The sequence below is a fragment of the Leopardus geoffroyi genome, chromosome C3 (genome assembly GCF_018350155.1).
Source record: "Leopardus geoffroyi isolate Oge1 chromosome C3, O.geoffroyi_Oge1_pat1.0, whole genome shotgun sequence".
Classification (NCBI taxonomy): domain Eukaryota; kingdom Metazoa; phylum Chordata; class Mammalia; order Carnivora; family Felidae; genus Leopardus; species Leopardus geoffroyi.
Genome location: NC_059338.1, coordinates 29,702,475 through 29,708,474, shown reverse-complemented (window position 1 = coordinate 29,708,474; position 6,000 = coordinate 29,702,475).

Genomic DNA, 6,000 nt, shown 5'->3' with positions numbered 1-6,000 from the left:
CAAGGGAGAGAGTCTGGATGCACGCAGAAGTAGGTGCATGCCTAGGCAGGGGAAGGTCTTAAAACACTTAATTATATGTGGCCTTGCTAGGCTGTGTTTAAACAGAAAGGTTTCTGTTACATGATTGTTTCTGTTGCAACTTAACGTGGATGATGGTGAGATTGCAGATTTTAAGCCAAGCTGTAAATAAACAATATTGCAAGAACTGAGTTCAATCCTCTATGGTTGGGAGTAGGAGAAAAAAAAATGCAAGAGCAAAAGACTGGGGTAAATCTATTCAGGTTTCACGCCTCCCACAGGAAAAGCGATCCCCATATCAATCCAGGAACGCTTCATAGAGGAAACAAGACTTCAGGAGCTGGGGTGGGAGGGGACGGAGATGTAGAACTTTTTAAAATATAATTTATTTATGTTTTGAAAGTAATCTCTATACCCAATGGGAGGCTCAAACTCATGACCCCAAGATCAAGAGTTGCACGCTCCGAACCATCCAGGCACCGCTAGAATGCTGTGATGGGCTTTGGCACTGAGAAGATGTCTCCAGATTGGCGGGGCGGGGGAGGGGCAGGCAGAAGACCTGGCCATGAGTTCCCTACTTAACGCAGTTCCTGTTCTTACAGCTGAAGCAGGAGGCAAACAGAGCCCTCTGGTTTCTGAAGCAGTGCTTGGCTCTCTTCAAGAGCCCGCAGGCCCCCATTCGCCAGACAGCTGTACGATTTGCAGGTACCACTTTCCGTGTCCTTGTCCTAGTTCCTTCAAACAGCCTGAGGACCTTTCCCAGTGGAACAGGCCAGGTCCTGGCAGGCCAGGCCAGACCAGCAAAGCTCCCAAGGGGCGGGACGTCAGGGTGTGGGTGCTGCTCTGTTACAAAACTCAGAGACTGGTGAGGACTGCTTCGTGTCACCCCAAGGACAGGCGTCTTTAGTGCAGAGGGATACCCTCCCCCTGCCCCAGCTCAGTTCGCTGATGACAGAAGAAAGGGAAGTAATTTCTACTTGCGGAAAAAGTCCAGGCAAGGCCAGTTAGGGGGAGGGGAACATAGACCAAAGGAAGTGTGCGTTTTGGGAAGGGACAAAAGAGCAGGTGCAGCCAGGGTCCTGTGGGTCTTTGTGGGTCCCCTGAGGTGCTGTGTGTGCCCCTGTAGGCCAGATCATCCAAACCCTGGATGCGGAAGAGGCCAATGAAATTGAGGAAGTATATACAGGTGAGTAGCAACCCGCTTGCTATTTCTTGCATCTTTTAAGGGTAGTGGTGTTGGTGGGGAAGTCTCAGAAATGAGGGAGAATGGGCAGATAGTTCATGAAAAGTATCACTGGAAAGAATGGAGAGGTAGGCTCATCTTTAAAAAACATTTTTTTAGATGCTTATTCATTTTTGAGAGAGAGAAGGAGACAGAGCCTGAGAGGGGGAGGGGCAGAGAGAGAGGGAGACACAGAACCCAAAGCAGGCTCCAGGCTCTGAGCTGTCAGCACAGAACCCGATGTGGGGCTCGAGCTCACGAACCCACAAACCATGAGATCATGACCTGAGCTGAAGCCAGACGCTTAACCAACTGAAACCACCCAGGCGCCCCTGAGGTAGGTTCATCTTAAAGGCGTTTAGCTTTGGGGCATTGGCCAGAGTCGTCCTCCTCTTCATGTCCACTCACTGACCCGCAGCTGCATTGAACTCCAGGCCATTCATCAGCCAGGACAGTTCCTTGAACTCTTTCATTTCTCCTCCTCCTCCTCCTCCTCCTTCTTCTTCTTCTTCATGTTTATTTATTTTGAGAGAGACAGACAGGCAAGCAGGGCGGAAGGGCAGAGAGAGGGGGAGAGAGAGAATCCCAAGCAGGCTCCACGCTGTCAGTGCAGAACCTAACTCGGGGCCCGATCATGACCTGAACTGAAATCAAGAGCTGGACGCTTGACCGACTGAGCCACCCAGGCGCCCCAGTTCCTTCAACTCTTGATAAAAGGGTCATCATTGGATGATGATGATTTTCTCACTTGGGGGATGTAGGGGTTTCCAGCCCCTCCCTTGTGGAGCCCCCAGGACCGCTCCAGTTATGGTCCACGTATTCTCCACCCATCCCTCTGAGACACGACCCCTCCCCCCCACCCCCACCCCATGCTCTTCTCTTTTCCTCTGCCTTGTTTGTCTCGAGTCCCATATCTCATCCACCGCTGGGTTCCCTGGTACTGCCCGAAGTCCTTTGAAGTCAGAGGACTTCACTCAGAGGTACTCTCTGGAAAAGAGGACAGCACAGCTGGGCAGGAGGGGTGGTGGAGGGGGCCAAATAGGTTGGTTGTGGATGCAGGACAAGAAGCGGCCGGCTCCCTGAGCCCGGGGCGGGCATGGCATCCTGCTTGTGACTGAGCAGTGTGGACTCCCTCCCAGCGGGAATTCTCGGATTTTAAAACCTGCCGGTTCCCAGCCCCCTGTGCTGCCCCGCTCTGCACAGCCGTCCTGGTGAGCCCACCGGCCGGGCCCAGGCCTTGTGTCCAGCCCCACGGCATTACTTTTTCCAAGCACCTTCGCGGTCTCCGTGTTACAGCCCTAAAGTACATGCGGGAAGACCCCGACTCCATGGTCAGCTGCCTCGCCGCTCAGACCCTCTACATCCTGGAAGCCAAGGAGAAGCTGCTGGTCAACCCCCCTACCTCTTGCTTCTGCAGCAGGAGGCCATGAAAGACCTACTCCTGAGCCTGCGTCCTTGGGTCCCGGCCAGGGCGATCGAGACTGTGACAATGGTGACAGTGGGGCCAGACTCCTGAGCCCTGTCCTAGAAGTGGGTATGTGTCCCTGCAGGACCTCTGTAATAAAAGGAAGACGCATGAATTTCTGTGGAGTGTTTCCTGGCCTTTCCAGTTGGTTCTCTGGGGGCAGAGCCCTTCATTGTGAGCTGTCTCCTCTGCCTGAACACCTGGTGCAGGCTGGCCTCTCCCAGCCCTGCCCCTCCTGCCCCTCTCCCACGGAGCCCGGCGATCGGAGGCCGGAGCGTGGGACGTTCCTGTAACATCAGCCTGAACTACAAAGTGGGAGGAAAGTGATACTGGGACACGTGAGGTATTCTAGCCTCCGGTTGCACCGGGCAGGGTTCCCGGTGGCAGGCCACAGGGTCCACTCTGGCAGGTTTAAGCAGGGCAGTGATTTATTAAAGGGCATTAGTCAGCTCATAAAATATCCCCGGAGATCAGAGAGTTTGGAGACTACCCATCAGGAACAGGGCGGCTCTATAAAAACACCAGTGGGGCTGCCCCCTTGCGCAGCCCAAACCACAGCCCAGGTGACAACACTCAGGACCGGCTCTCAGAAGCTCCGCCACCATTTGTGCAAAGAGCCGGATGTTTCCTCCTCCCGCTCCCAGGGCTGAACTGGGTGAGCGCGATCTCCCGGGGCTCCTGTTAGAATCCGTCTTAACCCAGCGCTGTCTCACAGTCCCTGGAGTTTAGGTTTACACAGGGTCATTGGATGCTCCCATGCCACCTCCAACCCCCCATTGCCCACTCCCACCTCTGAGCCAGGCATCACCTGTTGCGCCTGACCTTCAGTCAGCCGGGTCCCAAAGCTCTGGGCACAAGGACAGTAACCCAATGTCCTAAAATGTGGGCTCCCCCTTGGCCATACCTGCTCTGACTCAAAAGGAGCTCGGGCCACAGTGAAGCAGATTCCTAGGCTCTCGTCCTGCAGTGCTCAGCTACTGTCACCTGCATCCAAGCCCCCAGGAACATGTGGCATTCTGCCCTCGTTCACCCTCTCCACCCCGACGGGCCTCCTTCTCGGTGGTGGCCATGCTCCTCGTAGCATTCTCTCAGCCCTGGTGCAGACGCTGGAGTCGCTTGGGTCTGCTTGCAAACCTCAGAGGGAGGCAGCATTAAAGCCCACACAAAGGTCTGCGTTGGCCGGAGGGCTCTTCTCACGTACTACCCTCGGCCTGGTCTCTGGTTCTCACATCAGCAGCCGCCGGCTGATGCTGGGGGCCTTATCAGCTGCACCTTTTATAGACGGAGGTGAGCAGAGAATAGCACAAGACAGTGGTACACTCACGTTCCCTTCCCTGACCTCCGAAGCACAATCGGGTCAAGTGTGTCTGTACGGGACCCACTTCAGGGACTGTTCTGATGCCCCCCCTCCCCAAGTCACCCCCTCACGTTGGTCAAGCCAAGTTAACAGGCACGATGGGAAGAGACCACATGGGGGACGTAATGGAAGTCCATCAGGCCATCTCTGTCCTGGTAGGATTGGGGCCAACTCTGTTGGCTTCTCTGGGCCTCCGTCCCTCTCATCTGTAAATCGAGAGCGTTGGAAAAAACCCTCTTTGATGATGCCACCAGGCCTGACAACGGATGGCTCCTATCAAATTCTGAGAAGTGCTATTACATCCTAAATAGTATTTCTCTGCTTCACACTCTCCTTTCCAAATTTTCTATAATAAGCAGATATTACTGTTACAGTTTGGCGGGGGAGGGAACCAAATCCCACATTAAAAGAATAAAAGAACAATGTCCCTTCACCTGGTGTTCCTGCCTCCCTACCCCTAAGTGCTTTGGCATCTTCAAGACACAGGGTGACCTGAGTTTGAAAAAACCACCTTTGGAGGCAAAGCCTCTGCAGGGTGAGGGGAGCGGCACAGTCACAAGGTAGAACCAGTTGGAGTCTGTTCCAGGGCCCTGCTCCTGACAAGTTCAGCAGCTCCTGGGCCTCCATTTTCTGGTTTCACCCACACCCCCCAGGCTTGCAGCTGGCCACACCCAATCGTCACCTCCCACAGTCAACAGTGGGCTCTGTCCCATAGGGTGGGATCTTCTGTAAAAGAAGGGCCTGTGGGGAGCAAGGGTGGGACAAGACCAGGTGGGAGGGTGGGGCAGGGAGGGTGGCATGGGGAAGGCTTGGTCAGCCGGCCAAAAACAACCATCCTTAGAAGCTACCTTTGCTTCCCAGGGTGGCCAGGCTCCTGTGCCTGCTGGACGGCCTTGGGAAATCAGGGCAACTCTGCCCACCTGGGTCCCCCTCTGTGGTTCGAGGTCCCCTTTTGCTTGCCAAGACCCTTCTGAGGACCAGGAGCCTCTTGGGTGGATCTCCACCCCCCCCCCGCCCCCCCGCCCCCTCAGGGAGCCTCCCACCTCCAACCCACGATAACTTCTGCCTCCCACGGATCCACAGAACTCACCGGCTGGATCACCTGTCAACAGCCATAGGTCTAGATAAGCAGCACGGACTGTGTAGGTTGACAGGACAAACTCGGTTTTATATTCGGAAAACACAGCAGAGAGAGACCCTATTGTCTTCACAATGCAAGACTCAGAAAGTAAAGCTTTCAGAATAGTCTTGGCTGGTGACGAAGATGCAGATCGTCCCCCAGAGGCCACCATGCCCAGGGGATGGGCCAGAATCTCCAGGAGTTGGTGGCATGATCTGTGGTTATCGAAAGGGAAGGTGACCGTTAAGCAAAGGAAAACTTCGGGGAAGGTATTTCATGACACTCCATAACTCAGTGCTCCCAAATATGCCACTTCTGCCCTTCCTTCGTTCACTGGCTCACCCACTCGTTCAAGGCCTGTTTGGCATCTGTCGCCACGAGGCACTGACAGGGAACATGGAAGTAACCAGAATAAAATCATTAGCCTCAAACAGAAAAGAGGGTGAGTTTTATGGTGTGGGAATTATATCTCAATAAAACTTGCATTAAAAATATTTTCTTGAGAACTGAGCCTGGCAAACTGGATAATTGCACACAGAGCGAACATAGGGCCACTGGTGCCATATAATTTTAGTGAGTGAAGCACAATCTAAAATTATATGGGGGCCCTGGGCTCCTGAAAATCAGTGGTAACGGGCGAATACGTGGAGTTATAAGCACGCGAGTATCTCGGGTGCACAGCAGCGACCCTGCATCTCCCGGGGGGAAGAGCCCATCACAGGTTTGCTTGGCATCTTCTCACACTTCTCTTTATGTTGAAAATAATGAGGCTAATAGGCAGAGGCAGGATTTTAGGGCCTTAGGAAAAAAAGGGAATA